This window comes from Callospermophilus lateralis, unplaced genomic scaffold, assembly GCF_048772815.1.
Source record: "Callospermophilus lateralis isolate mCalLat2 unplaced genomic scaffold, mCalLat2.hap1 Scaffold_121, whole genome shotgun sequence".
In the NCBI taxonomy this organism is placed as follows: domain Eukaryota; kingdom Metazoa; phylum Chordata; class Mammalia; order Rodentia; family Sciuridae; genus Callospermophilus; species Callospermophilus lateralis.
Window position 1 is genome coordinate 3824166 of NW_027512399.1, and position 21669 is coordinate 3845834.

Sequence of the window (21669 nt, forward strand, 5' to 3'; positions counted from 1 at the left end):
TTGTGCAGAAATTGTGTACAATGAATCAAAATGCATTCTGCTGTCATATATACCTAATTAAAATAAGTAAATAAATTTTTTTAAAAATGTTCCATCCCTAGGTCTTTGTCTTTCCTTTGTCTGCCCTCCCTGACTGTTTATTTGCTTTTCCGTGTCCTGGTGGCTCCCTTCAGTCAAGGACACCACTGGTGTTGTTACAGGTGTGGGCTCATTCTGGACTCTTTTGTTCTGGAAGAAATTCTGGTCGGATCAAATGCCTCTGTGGAAACTCAAGTCAAATTGTCTTCATTTCTATCATTTTGTTTTAACATCCCTGCAGCCCCAGCCTGTCAGGGTCTCCACCAGTCATCCAGCCATGCATCAATTTAAAGCATGGCTATAAAGTTCTGGAAAGTGTCCAATCCCATGGAAGCAATCAGTCCTTTTCTTCTAATTTTTCTTTGAAGGCAGGAAAAATCTGCTCATGTGGAGACAAGGGATAGGGCCTTTCCTGAAAACCTGTTTTCAGACAGTAACACTCTACTTTGAGCCACAGACAAAGCCTCCATCTCTGCAAGGTAATAATGCTGCTGAGAAACCAGTCAGGTCATTTTTCTGAGTTAATTGTAATTGTCTCTGTATGTTTTATTATTATGTTTCTCATTAACAATAATTAGAATACATTATAGGACAGAAAGTCTTCTCATATTAACTCTTATAATTCTCTCCACAACCCATAATATTATGTCTTATTTTGCAGATGAGGAAATACACCAAATGATTCCTTCAAGTTCACATGGCTAATATTGGCAGGCAGATGGGGGATTTTTTAATTTTCTTTTTCTTTCTTCATGTGTGTGTGTGTGTGTTTGTGTGTGTGTGTGTGTGTGTGTGTGTGTGTGTGTGTGTGTTGGGGATTGAATGCAGGTCCTCACACATGCTGGGCAAGCACTGTATCACTATGCTAGATACCTCAAGCCCTTTATCTATCTATCTATTTATTCATTTGTATTTGTTTTGAATTTTTATTTTTTTGAGACTAGATCTTGCTAAGTTCCTGAGGCTGGCTTCAAACTTGCAACCCTCCTGCTGAGTAGCTGTAATTACAGGTGTGCAGAGGTAGGATTTGAACTCTGGCAATCTGCCTGTAGATTTTGCACTCTTAGGCACAGGGATCCTCAACCTTCTATTCACAATCACAGTGAATTACCACTAGGCCAGAAAAAAAAAATTAGCCAGATTTAAGCATTAAATGAGCATGAAAACTATATTAAGTAAGTTCAGGAAGACCAATTTTGCTCTCTGGAGTTAGAGTGATTTTGCTTCAAGTTGCTTTTGCCTGCTGAACAGGCACTCATTTGGGGGTGCAATATGGGGAAATCCAGAAGAACACAGAATGTCATGCCCATCACCAGCCTAGGCCTCATCATAGACCAGACTGTGGAGCACGGACAACCCCTCACCCAAACCACCAGTGGAGGTCCCAGTACCACCAGTTGGAAAGCCATAATTTAGCAAACCTCCAGGGAGAAGGACACTGAGCCTCACTGCAGACTCCTATCACGGTGCAGAGGAAAGGCACTCTGGAGCCTGGTGTGGACTAGAAGTGAATGGTGCTCCTTGGAGTTATGCCTGGCAATTCTTATTCCTTGATGTCCTGAGGGAAATGTCTCTGAGATCCTGCAGCCATAGTTGAGGACAACTGCCTGGTGTCCAAACTCACACATTCCAGCCCCCAGCTCTTGGGTATGGTCTGTCTATTGGTGTCTCTCCTCTGGAAGAGAAGCGATGGCTGCTCAGCAGGCAAAATCCCAGCTGCATCTGCCATTGAACACCCAGATCTCTTTCACATACATAAGTATCTACTGGACACTTCTCCTTGCATTTCTGTTTTCCAAAAGGAAGCTAAGGCACCCTTTCTTGACCTTCTCCAAGCCAAGCCAATCCAATGTTTCCTCTCCCTACCTCCTATGCATCAGGATAGATCAATAAGACTTCAGAGTACTTTATTTCCCACAGTTTGTGTGTACATGGTTTAAATTTGCTTTTTATTATTATATTACTAGTCCTATTAATTGTACAGTTTAATGGGTTTCATTGTGATATTTCTATACATGTATAATGTACTTTGATTGTTTTCATCCTCCCTATTAATTTTTCTTTACATGTGTTAGAGTCTGTAAACAAGTCAGGATGGCACCTGGCATTTTTCCGGAGAAATGTTAGAGTCTGTAAACAAGTCTGGATGGCGCCTGGCAAAATGCCAGAGGGAGTGGTTTGTGAAGTAACAAAAGCAAGCCATTAAGTGTGGAGATTCCTTATTGGTTGACTGATGTATCTAGTTTATGCTAATTAAGATAAGCTCTGTGGAATGTATAAATACCACTCCTGTCCTACAATAAATGGCTTCCATTCCTGCTGTATCAATCTACGCAAGTTGTTCGTCCCCCCGCCCCCCACTAGTTTGCTGCAGCAGGACTGCGGCATATATGCCTCAATTTTTTTATCCATTCATCTTTTGATGGAATCTAGGTTAATCCAATAACTTGGCTATTGTGAATAATGCTGCAATAATCACAGGTACGCTGGTATCTCTTTGCTTGCTGACTTTGATTCCTTCAGGTTTATACCCAGAATGGTATAACTAAACAGGAAATACCATAGTTTGTTTACTTGTTTGTATTTCGGTGGGGGCTATACTAATTTACATTTCTACCAGTGGTGTGTAAGAACTCCTTTTCCCCCAGAATCCTTGCCAGAATTTGTTATTTTATGTTTTCTTGATAATATCCATTCTGCCTGGGCTTCAAATAGAATCTCCATGTAGTTATGATTCATATTTCCCTGATGGCTAAAGATGTTGAACTTTTTCATATATTTATTGGACATTTGTACTCTTTTTATAAGTGTCAATTCAGCTCATTTTTTTATTTGTTGAATGGATTACTTGTTCTTTTCATGTTAATTTTTTTTAGTTCTTTATAAATTCTGGACATTAATCCTCTGTCAGATGAATAGTTGACAAAATTTTTCTCCCATTCTGTAATCTGTTTCTTCTCTCTGTTGATCATTTCCTTTGCTGTACACAAGTTTTTAATGATGTAATTCCTTTTGTTAATACTTGCTCTAATTTCCTGAACTTTTGGGGTCTAAATGTACTTTGTCATGTTCTCCTGGGACCTTTCCTGGGTGAGGAGCATCTTGAAGCAGGTATCATTGTACTAGGCCAATGCCTTGGAGTGCTGGGTCATGCACAGCTCCAACACTCCAAGGCCTTCCACTTGGACACTCATTGTTGATTCCTGGACACTCATTGTTGATTCCTACTCCATCTCGGTCTGAAGTATTTCAATGGTCAGTTAGTTGAGACGAAATTGAGAGTGGCAGCATATACAGCCCATTCTCGCTGGGTCTCATTTCACAAACACTGCACCATTTATTAAAGTCTTTTGGAGGCTCTCAAAGTGCCACTGAGGCTCCTGTGGCCAGGGCCGACTTCACGAGTGTGTCCCTGGTGCAGTGCTATAGGGCCCGCGCTTGAAAGTACTTTGTGTTGGTTTATTGCTATTGTTGTGGCTGTCCTGAAACTCGTGATCACCTTTGAATAAGGAGACCCACCTCTTCCATTTTCATCTGGAACAGGCTCTGCCCACTGCCTCCCGGTGCCACTTTCTACTCCTCACTCCATACCTCCTGTCCCACATTTCTGGCAGCAGAGAGGTTTGGTTCCCTATAGAAGCACACATATAGAAGCATGGTTCCCTATAGAAGCATGAGGCTTGGTTCTTGAAATTTTGACATGATATATTGTTACTTCCCTTTTTCCAACCAGGAATCTTAGACATATGATAGCCCCATGAGATACAAAGATTATTACTTAGATCTGCAGGTGAAACAGAAATATGTGGCTTTAGCTATAGCCCAGGATAGGTGGGAACAGCTCTAAGTCAAGGACCTGTGGGAGGGTACACTTGTTTTGGGGGAGTAGAGGGTAAATGTAAAGGGGAATGGATATTTTGTAAAATAATCAAACTAAATAGTACCTAACAGATTGCCTTTGTAGCAAAACAACAGTGTGGTTTTCAAGAATGACAGAAAAGGTAAGCAGCTATCACCTTTCAGAAGGCCGAAGGACTCCAAGCAGATGTGCATTTCCCCAAAATCCAGCTTGGAAAAATACTACTTGAAGAGAAAGCATAATCTTCTATCTCTATGGGGATGCTGGGACAAGAAATCTGGACATGAGTGGCTGCCTTGGCAGGCGACCCCCCTAAAAGATAAGAGAAGAATTTGCAGTTGATGCTGTATCTTGAGGTCAGGAGAGGCCAGTCAGAGTCAGAATACAGCATTCAAAGTGTGTCAATGAAATAAGCTCGGAGAGTCCCCAAGTCAAGGACTTCCCATGATAGAACAATTCTCTTTGGAAAACACAGTGTTGACATTTGGGGAAAGTGATGTAATCTCTTTGGTGCTGGTTCCTCATATCAAAATGGTAATAATATTAGTGTCAAGCACATGGGGTTGTTAAGAGGAACAAGGAAAACCACTGTCCCCACACTGGATGGGACAGTCAAATTGAGAGAATCACAACATATCAGAGCATCAAGCTACAAGGGAACCAGGCTGGGCTAGAAGAAAACAAAAACTGTAAAGAACTCATTACTGGAAGCCACATGGGGGTTCATCAGAGGGTTCAAGACTCCAGGGGCACCCCATCGTAGGGTGGTCCCACTCTTTAGTGAGTTTTACAACCAGGAGTTCAACTAGTTTTCACAGTGAATATTAGAGAAAAATCCCCTCATGTTTCTGGCACAGTGTGGGGGAATTAATTTTAAGATACACCAGAGCATTGGGTTCTTCTTAACAAAACCTTCCCTCCAGTGAAACCATTTTACCAGACCCTGGAGTTTCATCAAAGCCTAACTGATCCGAGGGAAGGGGAAAAAACAGCTCCAGTCCCCTCCACAGGGGGCAGGGGAAACACCAGACCCCAGCCCCTTTAGCCACCCTGTCCCACTGGAAGGGAGGAGGGTGAACTGAGAAGTGTGCCAAGTTCCAGTCCAGAGGCACAGGCCCACTGATGGAGACACTTCTCTCCCCACCCCTTACTGCCATAGCACCAAAGCCAATTTACTTGCTGCATCATATCCAGCTATGAAGAAAAAATTATAAGGAATTCTAAAAAGCAAAAAAAACCCTCAGTTTGAAAGACAAGGAAAGCACCAGAAACCGATTCCGATAGAGTAGGGATGTTGATAATATAAAAGAGCCATGGTTAATGTACCAAGCGTTCTACTGGGCAAAGCAGACAGCATGCAAGAGCAGAGGGTAGCATAAGCAGAGAAATGAAAATTCTAAGGACAAAGAAGAAATGTTAGAGGCCAAACACACTGTGGCCATAAAGAAGAATGAATGCCTTTGATGGACTTTTGCAATGGATTGGACACAACTGAGAAATTAATCTCCAAGCTTTAGGATATCCTAATAGAAAACTCCCAAACTGAAAATCTAATAGAAACATGATATTCAAGTGTATTCCCAGCAACTTGGGAGGCCAAGGCAGGATGATTGCTGAGAGCCATGGCTGAGTCTGTATGGCCCCTGGCATTTTGCCAACAGTATTGTTTGACAGGCAAGGCATTACTATCTGCCTCTGCTGCTATTTTTGAGTTCTCACACTACTTTGGAGTTCTCATGGGGATTTGGGGGGATTCCCCGAGAGTTCCCATTTGTTGGGGAAGTGCAGGAGGAGGGGTTTCCAGGAGATATTTCCGGTTGCGGGTTCCTGGACGAGCTGCGTGTGATTCGGGAGAATTCCCCAGGAGTGTGTGTGAGGTTTTTTCTTGCAGTTCAAAAATAAAGTTTGTTCCTGCTTCAGTGACTTGTGATTTGTGCCCAGCCAGACTGTGGCAGATGATGACAAATTTGAGGCCAGTTTCAGCAATTTGGCAAGCCCTGTCTCAAAATAAATAGCAAAAAACGCTGAGATATATGTCAGTGGTACTGCACCCCTAGGTTCAATCCCAGCATTGAAAAAGCAAACAAACAGATACAATATCCAATAATTTTGAGATAACTACAAAAGATGTAACATATATGCACAGGAATATCGGAAGAAGAATAAAGAAAGGAAAGAAAAAAAAATACTTGAAAGAATTGCTACTGGGAATTTTCCTAATTTGATGTCAGATACTAAACCATAAAAAGCACAGAGAACACCAAGCAGGACAAATTCAAGACAGACAAACAAACAAAGACTACCTGTGCATATCATTTTCAAATTACAGAAAATCAAAGAAAAATTTCTGAAATAAACTAGGGCAGGGGAAACCTTACCTATGGGGGAAAGGGAGAAACCTTACCTACAGAGGATAAGAATTATCTCTGACTGCAGGAAAAAAAAAGGAATTACCTCTGATTTCTCCTCAGAAATTGTGAAAGAAAGAAGAGAATGAAATTAAATATTTAGAGTATTGAAAGGGAAAAAATGCCAATCTAGATTTATATGCTCTGCAAAATTTGAGTGATAAGGTTAAATAAACATTTTCTCAGTAAACCTAAAATTGAGAAGGTTGTTGCCAATAGACCTGCTTGCCTTGCAAGAACTTTAAAATTTCTTCAGTGAGAATAAGAATTACATAGTTCAAAAATTTAGATCTACATACAGAAAGGAAGGGCATTGGAGAAGGAAAAGTGAAGATAAAATAAAGTTTATTTTATATTTTATTGAATTAAGAGATAACAGTTTGTACAAAATAACAACAACAATGTATTCAACTGCTTACAAGTGAAATGAATGTCAACAGCGATTCAACTGGTTGGGAAAAAATATAATGGTTTTGTTATTTTATGGTGCTCACAGTACTTCTGATGCAGAATAGTGTGATTTGAACTTAGATTAGTTAGATTAGTTGTAAATATATATTGCAAACTCTATGACAACCACTTAGAAAAAACAAAGGAAATAATACTGGTATGCTAAGAAAAAGAGAAAACAGAATCATATAAAATTCTCAATTAAAACCACAAAAGACAGCAAAAAGAGTATAAGAAAAAAACAGGAACAAAAAATAAGGTCAACTAATAGAAAACAATACTGCAGCTATCTACCCAACTATATCAATAATCACTTTGAATATCAATGTTCTGAATGCATCAATTAAAAGTCATGAGGCAGCCAGATGTGATGGCGCATGCCTGTGATCTCAGCAGCTTGGGTGGCTGAGGCAGGGGGATGGTGAGTTCAAAGCCAGCCTCAGCAAAAGTGAAGTGCTAAGCAACTCAGTGAGACCCTATCTCTAAATAAAATACAAAATAGGGCTGGGGATGTGGCTCAGTGGGCGAGTGCCACTGAGTACAAAAAAAAGTCATCAGACTGTATCAAAAAGACCTACCAACAGGTTGTTTACAAGAACTCCACTTTAAATATAAAGTTACACATAGAATAAAAGCAAATGGATGATGAAAGCTATTGTAGGCTAATATCAATCAAAAGAAAATAGATATAGCTATATTAATTTTGGGCAGAGCAGACTTGAGATCAAGGAAAGTTATTGGAGAGAAGGAAGGCCACTATATAATAATACAGAGGTCAAATCTCCAAGAATATATAACAATCCTTAACAACCATATATCTAACACAGTGTCAAATATGTGAGGCAAAACTGATATAACTGCATGGAGAACTAGACAAATCTACTAGTTTGAATGGAGACTTCAAACTCCTCTATCAGTAAGCAGAAAATCAGTAAGGATATTGAGCTCAACAACACCATCAATCAACTTGATATTATGTACATCTATATATATTACTTTATCCAGCAACAGTAGAACACAGGTTCTTCTCAAAGTGACATGGAACATTCACTAAGATAGGCCATATTCTTATTCATAAAGCATACCTTGACAAATTTAAAAGACTAGAAATCATACAATGTGTACATTAGACCACAATGGACTAAAACTAGATAGCAATAAAAGAAAGCCAAAATATCCCAAATTACTGGGAGATTAGACAACACATTTCTCAAAAACACATGGCTCAAAAAACAAAAACCTCAAAATAGTTTTATGAAAATTAAAATATAACTTATCAAAAATTTGTGGAATTCAGTAATACAGTGCTTAGAGGGAGATTGGAGTATTGAATACATATTAGAAAGGAAGTATCTAAATCATCTCAACTTCAAACTTAGGAAACTAATAAAAAAGAAGAGTAAATTAAATCCACAACAAGCAGAAGAAAAAAAAAACGGAACAGGAATCTATGAAGTTGTAAATACGCAATCAAGAGAGAAAATTAAGAAGATAAAATGTTGGTTTTTTAAAAAGATAAACATAATTGATAAACTTATGGATAGAGCTCTCTCTTCCATGTACAAGCCTCTGAGTTCAATTCCCAGCACTGAAATTTTTTTTCTTAGACCATTCATTCAGAATAAATAAATAGAGCATAAGAGAGAGGAGGGATCTAATACTAGAAATTAAAGAGGACATCACTACAGATCCCATGGATATTAAAATGATAACCAAGGAATACATAAACAACTCTATGTTCACAAATTTGATAACTTAGATGAAATGGGCCAATTTCTTAAAAAATATAATCTGTTAAACACTCACATAAGCTGGGAATGGTGGCACACACCTGTAATCCCAGCAGCTCAAGAGGCTGAGACAGGAGGATCACAAGTTCAAAGCCAGACTCAGCAACAGTGTAGCACTAAGTAACTCAGTGAGACCCTGTCTCTAAATAAAATACAAAATAGGGTTGGGGTTGTGGCTCAGTGGGTAAGTGCACCTGAGTTCAATCCCTAGTAACTCCCACCCAGAAAAAACAAAAACAAAAACAAAAAAACTCATGCAAGCCCATTATGGTGGCATACACCTGTATTCTCAGTGATTTAGGAGGCTAAGGCTAGAGGATTGAAAGTTCAAGACCAGCCTCAGCAATTTAGTGTAGGCCCTAAGCATCTTAGTGAGACCCTGTCTCAAAATAAAAAATACAAAGAGACTGGGGATGTGGCTCAGTGGTTAACCCCTGTTCTCGATCCCCAGTACAAAACAAAACAAAACAAAACAAAACCTCACACAAGAAGAAATAGACAATCTGAATAGATCTATATCTATTAAAGAAATTAAATTAATAATTAACAAGTTCCAAAGAGAGAAACCACAAGGCCCATACAGTTTCACTGTAAGCCCTACCAAACATTTAAAGAAGAAATTATACTAGTTCTCTACAATCTCTTTGAGTGTGAAGCAGAGGTGATACTTCCTAACTCATTCTACGAGGCCAGCATCACTCTAAAACCAAACCAGACAAATATTCCAAGAAAGGAAAACTGCTGACTAATGTTTCTCCTAAAAATATATGAAAAAATAAAACTTCAATAAAATGTTAATAAATAAAATCCAAAAATGTATAAAAAATTAAACAACCCAACCAAATGGAATTTATCCCAGGTATATAAATCTGGTTCAACATCCAAAACTCAGAGAATTTATCCATTACATCAACAGATTAAAAAAACCCACAGAATCATAACACTGATGCAGAAATGGCATCTGACAAAATCCAACACCTATTCATGATAAAAATTTTCAGAAAACTACGTAATAGAGGGGAACTTCCTCAGTTTATATATATATAAACAGAGTTTCATTGTTATGTAGTTGACTTCTAATAATCTGCATTTTTACCCCCAATTCTGACCATCCTGGATTATTGATGTCTGAATGGAGGGGATTTAAATATTATCCATGCACAAAGCAGGAAATGAATGAAGTTAATCACTGAACTACAGATAATTGCTGTATATTATACAGTTATTGAAATAAGTATATACACCTTATAATAATATGAATGAATAGACTTGTTTAAGTAACATAGAACCTGTATAAACTCATTTTATAAACTCATAGAACTTTTATAAACTCATTTTACTATAAGTCTTAGCTAATGCCGTAACAAAAGAAAATGTGTTAAGGTCTGTAAACAAGTCAGGATGGCACCTGGTATTTTGCCAGAGAAATGTTAGAGTCTGTAAACAAGTCTGCATGGTGCCTGGCAAAACGCCAGAGGGAGTGGTTTGTGAAGTAACAAAAGCGAGCAAATAAGTGTGGAGATTCCTTATTGGTTGACTGCTATATCTATTTTATGCTAATTAGATAAGCTGTGTAAAATGTATAAATACCACTCCTGTCCTACAATAAATGGCTTCCACTCCCACTGTATCAACATACACAAGTTGTTCGTCACTCTCCGGATATCTTGCTGCAGCCGGACTGCGGCAAAAAGGAAATAAAATGGCATATGAATTGTAAAGAAATAAAAAAACACTGTCTTTGTTCACAGATGACATGATTGTCTATTTAGAAAATCCAAAAGAATTGACAAGAAACTCTCTTAGCACTGATTAATAATTATTGCAATGTTGTAGGACACAAGGATGATAATATGCAAACTCAGTTGCTTTGCTATACATCAGCAACAAACAAGTAAATTTTGAAATTTAAAACATAATACCATTTATACTAGCACCTCAAAAACTAAAATACTTCAGTATAAATCTAACAAAATATGCTTAAGATCTATATGAGGAAAACTACAAAACTCGGATAAGCAAAGTAATGTTTTAAAAGTACATGGAGAGGGCTGGGGTTGTGGCTCAGTGGTAGAGTACTTGCCTAGAACATGTGAGTCACTAGGCTTGATTCTCAGCATCAAATAAAAATAAAATAAATATAGGCATTAAATCCATTCACAACTAAAAAACCTTTTTTTTTAAGTACATGGAGAAATATTCCATGTTCAAAGACAGGAAGACTCAATGCTGTCAAGATGTCCATTCTTCCTGCTTGATTTACAGAGTGAAGGCAATCCCAGTCAAAATCCTACCAAATTATTTTGTTGATTGGTATCAATAGACTGATCTTAAAGTTTATACATAGAGACAAAAGATCCAGAATAACAAACATGATACAGAAGGAGACTTATACTATACAACTCTCTAAGTCTTACTATAAAGCTACCATAATCAAGATGTTGTGATATTGGCAAAAGAACAAATAAATCAGTGAAGCAGAACAGAGAATCCAAAATAGACAAACACAAATACAGTCAACTTGTCTTTGACAATGGAACAGTCTACGGCTGAGGAAAGAGACAATTTTTAACCTATGATGCTGGGGAAAGTAGATCCCCACATGGAAAAAAGTGAATCCAAGCACAGAATTTCACCAAAAAAAATCAACTCAAAATGAATCAGACTTAAATGTAAAATGTAGAACCATAACAGTCCTGAAAAGGTAGAAGAAAACCTAGGTGACTTCAATTTAGCAATGACTTTTTAGATATAACACCAAAAACACAATCCATAAAAGAAAGAATTGATAATCTGGGTTTCATTAAAATCAAATTTTTCTACTCTGTCAAAAAGATAGAGAGGGGGCTGGGGATGTGGCTCAAGTGGTAGTGCACTCGCCTGACATGCGTGCGGCCCGGGTTCGATCCTCAGCACCACATACAAACAAAGATGTTGTGTCCGCCAAGAACTAAAAAATAAATATTAAAAAAAATTCTCTCTCTCTCTTTGAAAAAAAAGACAGAGAGAATAAAAAGATAAGCCACAGACTGGGAGGAAATATTTGCAAAAGTCATATCTGATAGGGGACTAAACTTTACAAAGAACCCTTGAAACTCAACAAGAAGAAAACAGCCAAGCCATTTTTTTTTTCAAAATGGGTCAACAACCTTAACAGACATTCACTAAAGAAGACACAGATGGCAAGGAAAACATATGAAAAAATGCTCCATAGAATGTTTAATTAGGGAAATAAAAATAAAAATAGCAATGATACCTTTCCATAACTACTAGTATGGCCAAAAGCAAGCACTCTGACAAACCCAATGCTGGTGAGGGTGAGGAGAAACAGGAACTCTCAGATGTTGCTGGTGGGAGTGCAAAATGGCACAGCCTCTTTGAAAGGCAGTGTGACAGTTTCTTATAAAACTAAATGTAGTCTTACCATGAGATCCAGCAATCTCATTTCTTGATTTGAATCCAAAGAAGTTGAGAACTTAGTCCAAAGAGAAACCTTCTCATGAATGTTTACTGATAATTGCCAGAACTTGAAAATAGCCAAGATATCTCCAGTAAGTGAATAGATTAAAAAAATTATGGCACATCCAGACAATGGAATATCATTCAGTGCTAAAAAGAAATGAGCTCGCAAGTCATGAAAAGACATGGGGGATCTCACCTGCATATTACTAAGTGAAAGAAGTCAGCCTGGTAATGTTGCATACTGCATGATTTCAACTATAAGACATTCTGGAAAAGGTACAACTATAGAGACAGAAAAGAGACCAGTGGTTGCCAGGAGATGTGAAGCAGGGAGGGATGAATAAATAGAGCACAGAAGTGTTTTTGGTTTTGTTTTCGTTTTGAGATGGGGTCTCACTGCTACCCAGGCTGGTCTGGAACTCATGGGCTCAAGTGATCCTCCTGCCTCAACTTACCAAGTAGCTAAGACAATAGGTGTGCACTACCATGCATGGCTACAAATAATTTTTATGGCAATGAAGCTCTTCCATCGTATAGTAGGGATATATAGATACATGCTAATGTAAGGTATGTAATATGGTAATGGATGCATGTCATTATGTGTTTGTCCAAAACCAACATGAAGCGTGAACCCTAGTGTAAAATGGGGTTTAGGGCTTGTTTTTTAGTTGATGCTGGGGATTGAACCCAGAGCCTTGTGCATATGAGGCAAATGCTTTACCACTGAGCCACACACATCCCCAGATAAAACAGGTTTTGGATGATTAATATGTATCAATCAATGCAGGGTCAACCACAAAAAAATATATCACTGAGGCAGGGAACTTTGGCAAGGCAGAATGTTATTCATGTGCTGGGCTGGGGGTGCATATGAGATGTCTGTGCCTTTCTCTTAGTTTTGCTGTGAATCTAAAACAGCCCTAAAAAAATTCAAGTCTATTTTTAGAAAACCTGAATTTGGATAGCCTCTAGATATAATATGATTTTACAGAAAATGTAGGGAACAGAGGAATCATAACCATATACAAACCATAAGGGTGTGTTTAGCAAAATCCATACACTTTATTCAAAAAAAAACCAACAAACAAACAAACAAAATGCTATTAAAGAGAGGAGGAAACCTATATGCTAAAATAATCTTAAGGAACCTAACACTCAACTATATTGTGGAACTCTTATTTGAATTCCAATTCAAATAAGCAATCTAATTTTAAAAGGTAGAAAATAACCTGGGAAATATGAACACTGAATAGTCATGATATTAGGGAATTGTTGAAAAACTGCTAAAGATTTGACATGACCTAAAGGTTTTGTTTTGTAGAGGAATGATGGGAGGAAGCAAGGAAGCAAGATTGGCTGTAATTTGGGAATTTATGAAGCTAGGTAATAAATTCATATCCTTATTACTGTTATCATATCATTTTTACTCTTACATGTACTTACATATTCTACAATAGAAAGGATATAAGAAAAGAAAAGGAAACCCAGTTGAGCCTGGGGGACAGGGAAAAGATGGTTCCCTAATGAAAGATTCCATCCAACTGGGGAAAGTGACTTACCTCTCTGCCTCTGTTTTCTCATCTGTAAAATCAGGACTGGAAAACAGTACATCACTCATGGCAAAGATGTGAAGAGTGAGTGATTACATATATGTAAAACACACACACACCAGGGCACAGGGAAGTACTAGATAGCATTTGCTCTTACTATGGTAAGAGCAGCCTGAAATATACTACAGTATATAGTCAAATCTCAGCAGAACCCTCAGATCGCAAAATACCTTAGCAGACATCACCTCATTTGAAATTCATAATATCTCTTGGTAATAAACATTGTTTTTATCCCCATTGGACAGATGGGAAAACTAAAGCACAATCCACAGAGACACAGCTAGTGAGAGGCCAAACCTATACTAGGGTCACATTTTATGACCCCATCCCAAGTCCTCTCCAATGCACCATGGCCAACCTTGGGGGACAAACAGGAGGCTAAAATTAGATCCTTGAATTTTTGTGATCAAAAACTTGGTATCTCTTTGACTCTTGTGTCCAATACCTCCTCCAGGGCAGTGTGCCAACATGTCTCCTATGGAGCTAGTGGATGCCTCAGGGTCTCAGTCTGAGCAGGATGATGGCACTGGATGTAGGCAACCCCTTTTTCTAGAGTTTGGCCCCCATCAGGACTCCCACCTGTGGTCAGGGAGCTAAATACTGGGTGAGCCCAGGTCAGAGGGTTTCAGGAAGTTGGAGAAAAAAACAGAGAAAGCCACCCAAGACTGTAACCCAGGAAGTAGACTTTCTCCAGTTCTCAGGTTTCCAAAATGCAAGGCCAGATTATAAAACCAGCTTTACTGAAATGGCACAGGGCTACATTCAGGTGGGTCTAGCTGGTGATTTCTGTCCCCAGAACAGCCCTGGGAAATCTGGACTCTTTAAATATAAGTTCATAATAATAAAGAAGCCAACAGTATATGAAATGTTACCCATTTAATTGAACTCAACCTTTCTCTTGCCATGTCCCAAGCATCACTTCTCACACAAGTCAGCTTCATTTGCTCTCCTTCCCTAGGTCTCTCCTAGTCTGGCCCCTGCTGTATACCTAAGACTCAGTGTGAGGGGAAGCCCTAGGCTCACTCTCCATTTCCTGATTACCCCCAAAGAAAAGGATACCAGTATTCTTCCATCTCATTTTTGGCAAGAAAATAACAAAAATTGCAAACTCATGAAAATGGCCAACTCAAAATAGTCTTATAATTATTTTACCATAGGTTTTAGACTTCTTATTATTAACTTCTAGACTCTATTCCCATCTCCCTAAACCTTTTCTCTATGCAATTGTCAATGATCATTTTTGAAAATGTAAAGCAGCCTGACTATCCAGCATAAAATCTTCAAAGGATCCCTTCCTGCAAAGAATATAATGTAGACATCTTTCCCAGGCCCCTAAAGTCTGTCTTAGTCCAAACAAACTTCTATGACAAAACAGCTTAACTTGGGTAACTTATGAAGAATAAAAATTTGTTACTCCATGTTCTAGAGGTTGGGCAATCCAAATAATTAATTTCCCTGGTATATCATCTTCCCAAATATGCATGAGCAACTTGGAACAGGACAGCACATCATCTCTTTTTCCACCACATGTGACAGCATATCTGTATCCTGACACCACTAACATTTGAAGCTGAGTAATTTTTTTGTTGTGCAAGACTTCCCTGTGCACCCTAGGGTGGTGAGCAGTGTCTTTCCCACTCAGACACACAAAGCAGTTGTTATAAAATAATATTGGTTTGCACTCCTGCTTCCCACCAGACCACAGATCCCTACAGAACAGAGGCAGCATCTTTTCTTCTTTGGAAGAGTCATTCACTGGTCCTTCAGCTGTCATAACAAGGCTCCATCCATACAAAACAGCAACAATGTATGGATAATAAATCACTTGTTAGTTATTCAGTAGCACTTAAGACCCGCCCTCAAGGGTATTCACCTCTCTGCAAGCCATTGAACGATCACACCTGGGTTCCTCAAATAACTGCCCACAAAAGACTGCAGGCCAAACCCTCAGTGAAAGACTCTGATGGTCATTATGATTCACAATTATAGGGACTTGTGTCACTGTTACTTTTAATATCTGCTCAATTTCCCACAAAAGATGTTTTACTTTTTCTCAAATCAACTAAAACTCATTCATCTCAGAAGATGGGCAAAGATAAATTTTTATCTTATCCTTTAAACTTTTTTTAAAGACTCCCTTAGCCAGGATTCAAAGACAATTAAAACATTTGTAGTGTAGTCTCTTTCACCTCAATGAGACAAAAAATAAATGTAACAAAACTTCAGAAGTTTTCAGGAGAAAAAATTCACCATTTGTCCACATGACAGGTATATTTTATATAAGACACAAATTTTAAGGACATTTAATAGATGACTAAAAAAGTGAACAGTGAAGTTGGAAAAGATGAAAGAGAAATCCAAAACATTAAAGAATTACAGCTATGCATGAGATTATTAAAAGTCAAAGTGAAAATTGGGAAACATTGAGATGCCTTTAGTAAAATACTACAAAAATGCAAACTTTTCTTAAGTGTGTCTTTTGTTATTGTTGTTGGTTTTGTGTAACTTCTTTAAATTTGTTTTTGTTTTCTGCAAATTCAATTCCTATAAATTCATCTCACAACTCAACCTGTAAAGATATTATTTTAATAGGACATTTAACTTTCCATTGTCCTAAAACCACAAACTCTAATGTAGAGGTCAAAAACAATGGAGGTATTTCTAAACATAGCACAATGCAATTAAAATATTGACTTAACTGCTACCATTTAAACTGGAGGGGAGGGAAGCATTCACATAGAGTCATAATAACAGTCTCTGAATTTTCAAACACCTAGAGAAACCCAGAATAGGGCTTATCTATAAGCCTCAAGGGTAGCAGGCTAGAGCTAAGGGGGTAACATATTCACTTTAGTTTGCCACAGTCACCACTATTTCCTATTAACTCTATATCAAAGTTTAATATTAAATGGCATGCAATCACACATTAATATTGTTTTCTTTTTCTTAATGCAAAGCCTGCTTTGCTCATTTTTCTGTAATCACAATCTTGAGTCTTTGATAAGGTTCTTTGCTCTTACAATTTTTTAGTACTGATCATTCCAGAGTTCTAAGTTTTAAAATGGCACGTAAATTTAAAGTGTTTAAGTGAAAAAGCACTCCCATGATGAGAGGGAAGACATTAAAAACTCAAAAATAACCTGCAAAAATCGGGGCCTATTTTACTTAACTTTAACTTTCCCAAGGAATCTAATATTAAGTGGGATGTTAACCCTTAGAAGTGATATTTGCTAGAGTCATCTCTGACAGGCGTGCATATGCCTAGTTTACACAAGGATTGGAACAACTTCTTGTTCTTTATTTTAAACTGTATTTGTAATGAGGCAACTTGTTGGCAATAACCCCTGCTTAGTATATTCATTTGAAGGATCATTTGATTCATGAAGATCCTGTGTTCCCTATATTGTCTGGGGTGATTAATGTCTCTTTCCAGAACAGCCATGGGTACATGAAAGTCTAGCGAGAATTCAATGGAAGAAAGTGAAGAAGACTCTTTGGAAGCCCTTCAAAATTTACTCTACCTCTCCCCCAACACACCTGGAAATATTCATCCAACACATACATAAACACAGATGTCTCCTGGGGGTGGCAATCTGTTCTGTGGTAAGCATTTATGAAATACCAAAGGCTCTGAGTCTCAGATTCCTCACCTACTATTTCAGGTAAGTAATAATAGCTGCTTCAGAAAGATGGAGAGGATTACATGGAAGTCTTTGTAGTTGGCACTTGGCAGAGTACAAAGACACAGCCAGGGGCCCAAAAAAGTGAGATCTGGTATTTCTGCTCCTGCCCCTACCATCACTATCTACATCTACAGCCATATTTCTTAATCCTAACACTGAAAAGAACAAACCTACAAGGGAAATCCACTGCTTTCTTTTCTTTGCTCCTCTGTTAATACCAAATCAATCAAAGGGACTCTTACTTTTGGATAATTCCTTAATATCAAAACAAACGTAATTCAGACATCTGGTGGAAAATTTTACAAAAATTACAGAATGTCCTCAATTTATGGAGGGGGTCACGTGTTGACAAACCCAATGTAAATTTGAAAATATCCTAAGTCAAAAATTATTTCGTTCATCAAACGTACAGAACATCCTTGCTTACAACAAGGTCCTTTGTACAGTATGAGTTGTTGTCCCTCATGATCAATCACAGAGGTTCATTTGGCTGCCTGGGAGCTGGGCTCAAGGTCACTGGCCAGCATGGTGAGAGGACCAGAGGGCACAGCACTACCAGGGAAATGATTCAAATTTGAAATTCAAAGTATGATTTCTATTGAATACACAATTGTTAAATCAAAAACTCCCAAATCAAACCATTCTAAATCAGAGGCTGTGTGTGGTCTAAAATATTGGATCTTTCACAATGTATTGGATTCCAACTTGTCCCCCCCAAATTGTGTATACATATCAATCTTTCTATTCATACATTTAATTTTTCAACATTCCATAAATGTTGGAAATTCACCAAAAGTGGAATTGAGGGGGGGGGAATCAGGATCAAACTAAAAGATCTCACAGAGATTGATGTCTGCTTCCTCAATCCTTGACAGGTCTTAGGGTTCAAAGTACTAATAAAAAGTGGGTAACATACATGAAGCACAGCTAGAGCACAGTTTTATTTTAGTGAGATGCTACAAGGTCTACGTTTAGATGGGAATCACATAGACTGATTGAAGGAATATGACAGGCCAATCTCAGATGGCCTATTCAGAAACAATGCATGACCACTAGTCTGGAAATTGCCTTTGTTCTTCTCTATTTAGCATCCAAAGAACAATGACACAGTGACAATTGCTAAGACTGGTTTACAAAAATTAAAACAAAATGTATTCCTTTATGTCTGACAAATCATTATTTTTGTAAAGGCACTTAACATTGGAAGAAAACAATAAACATTTAATGAGGTAAAAAAAGAAAGAGAAAAAAACACACACAAAGAAATAAATAGATTTCAAGTACCCCATAATTATTCTGGTGTTATTTCACATAAAAGTGTGTTGCACAGTGTCAGATGGTAATCATCATGGAAGAAAATGGATATATAAAAGTAGTTCACAAGCTTACATGGACATATTTGTGAATTGTTTTTCCTTAGTAAGACATTGGCAACACAGCCTTATTTTTATTTTTACAGAAATATTTCTACTGAGATGTCATGGACTATTGTGGCTCTGATATAATACTTCATATTGTGCTGGTCAGGAATTTACATGGATAGCAGATAAATAACACAGCACAATGAAAGAAAAGACAAAGCGGGAAGTACGAAGTACACTATAGAGATAATATTCTCAATCACAGAATTTTCTCTAGCACAGGAAATGGTTCATTTTCTAAATTTACAGTGCAGAACACTATTCCTGTTCAAGTCCTTATTCAAGAATTTGGTTCCCATGAAAAGGAAATGTTAGCAGAGGGGGAAGGAAAAGTATTTGATGCTGGAAAACAACCCAAAGAAATGAATCAGTAGGGCAATGTGAAGCCCTCTTTCCTCTCCCTTTACTCCAACTCACTTCCCAATCCTGTGAGGGACAGAGAGAGGATTTTCAAATGGCTTCATGATAGATGTTTGCTCCAATTAATAAAAGAACCTTTTTTATTCTTGAAATTTACTATCCACTTTGCCTTTAAGTTTTATACCTGAGAAATTTAGGTACCTATGTTACTGGTTCTTTAAAACTGACTTCTAAAATTGCCTACTCTTCTCCTGAAAACCCACAACTATAACACAGGTCAATACCCTCTGGCTCCGTCTAACTTCATATATCCCTTCCTCACCTTTTCTCATGATCAAAGATTGTCTTTATTTTCTTCATTCAAAATGCTGCCTCTTTCTTAGTCTATATTTTTGTTTCCCTTTCTTCTTAATTCTACTCATTCTCTATTCCTAAAAAGAATTAATGTATGATAATTAAAATGGTTATCTTTGGGATAATATATATACAACACATCAAAGGCATTAAGATGCTCTGGAAATATCCCAGGTGGTAGGGATTCAGTATTTGAAACAGAAAGCATTTCAAACCAGTAGAGAAAGAATGCCAGGTGTTGGAAAAATAAGCAATCCAATTTGTAGATCTGACTAAAATAGAACAAAAGATAAAACTGATTTTTAAAAGCTCAAACTCTGGCCAGTGTGGTGGTGCATGCCTATAAGTTCAGCAACACGAAAGGCTGAGGCAGGAGGATCCCAAGTTTGAGGCCAACCTAAGCAACTTAGTGAGATCGTAAGCAACTTAACAAGACCCTGTCTCAAAACAAAAAATTTTAAAAGAGCTGGGGATGTGCTCATTATGAAAGTGCCCCTGGATTCAATCCCCAGTACCAAAAAAAAAAAAACACTTTAGCTCTCTGGGTTCAATTCCAACTCAGCCAAATACTAGTTAATTTACTCCTCTGAGACAGTTGCAAATTAATATGGCTTCTATCCCTATCAACTGTAAGAATTAAATAAATTAATACATGTAAAGTAACTGGAATATCCAGGATCAATATATAAGTGTTTTCTGTTACTAATTCATTTGTATTTCCTTTTTATCATTAAAAACACTTGTTGGATGCTGTTTTCATTATTTTTCTTTTTTCTTTTTTTAAACACTTAAAAATTTATTAGGAGCCTATGAAGTATTTATTTAAAAATTTATTTACTGACATATACAAGGGTACCATCTCATCTACCACCTTATAAAACTAACTACTTAGTTTGGCATAGATTAGTGATATTTTATTTAATTTATTTATTGGTGCCTTATAATTAAACATAATAGTGGAATATATTATGCCATATTTATACATGCACATAACACAATTTAGCCATTATTTTCATTAATGACACAATCTCTGAAGTAATACTTTCAAGGAGAATCATGATTTTGTACAATATCCACACCGCAAGTCATCATCAATAGCATTAATCTGCAACTAAGAGAAACAGGAATTGAGCATGCATCAATATGTAAATTATGTTTTATCTGTTTTAAAGACATTCATAATTTATTATTCATAATTTGCCTTCTAAAAACTATACTAACAACCTATAGAAGGTCATTGCTTATGCATTCTGAAAATACATAGCTCATGTCTGAACATAGCCACAAAGATAAAACAGATTTGCTTAACTGCTGCAAAAAGGCAAATATCTCCTAGCAGCAGTAGTTTCTTGTCTAAATAGGACCTGCAAAATTTTAAGTTCACAAGCAGCAGCCATTTGGGGATGCAAATGAAATGGTCCCTAGGCTGAGTATGATCATTAATCTGGTTTAGGGCAATTATCTTCAGAGTCTGAAACCTGTAAATGCACATAATATGTAATAGAATATGGTAAACTGAAGCCTAATCTGAACAAGACTCAATCTTTGGGAGTGTGGACTGGAGGCCCTAAGCACCTCTGAAAATAGACTCCAGGCAACAGTAATAGTACTATATTCAGGGAGAAAGAAGCAGATTGCATCTGGTCACTGGGCTGATGTTGACAGGAATTACATGCTTGCTTGAAGAAGAATGAAGGTAAGATGGGTGTGAACAAGGGGTTAATAGTTAATAGGATATTATTATTAGTCTTATCTTTTCCCAATGCAGACTGATTAAGGTTTGAGGCCCTGATCTGCTCTTAAGAGATAGAATAAAACATTGGATGAGGGTAGAATCTAATTTTAGAGACCGATGGACACCATGGAGACAGATTGGTGGCCTACAGCTCAGTGGTGAAATTGGGACCTCTTCCCATCCCAGGATACCTGATGTTCCAGGATGGCAAAACTAATTTCAGATCCTTGCCTGCTAGATGAGGCTCCTCTTACCCTCTGCATGGGAGTAAGCTGTTCACACAAGAGCTTACAGGACCTGAAAACTGCTCATGAGCTGTTCCCTCCATGTCTGCTGAAAAATCATATATTCTGATCAAAAGGATTATGGAATAAATTGATTGCAAAATATATATGCAATAATATATCCTCAGATATATTAGAAGTGAGTGTATACAGATATATCAGGACTAATGCATAT

The 21669-nt window shown here is 37.5% G+C and overlaps 1 non-coding gene across 1 annotated transcript; it reads right to left on the reverse strand.

Annotated features, from left to right (window-relative positions):
- Positions 1–12713: 12713 nt before the first annotated feature.
- Trnam-cau (transfer RNA methionine (anticodon CAU)) lies at positions 12714–12781 on the reverse strand. Its single transcript has one exon. It is a non-coding gene; the product is annotated as a tRNA-Met (tRNA).
- Positions 12782–21669: the final 8888 nt, after the last annotated feature.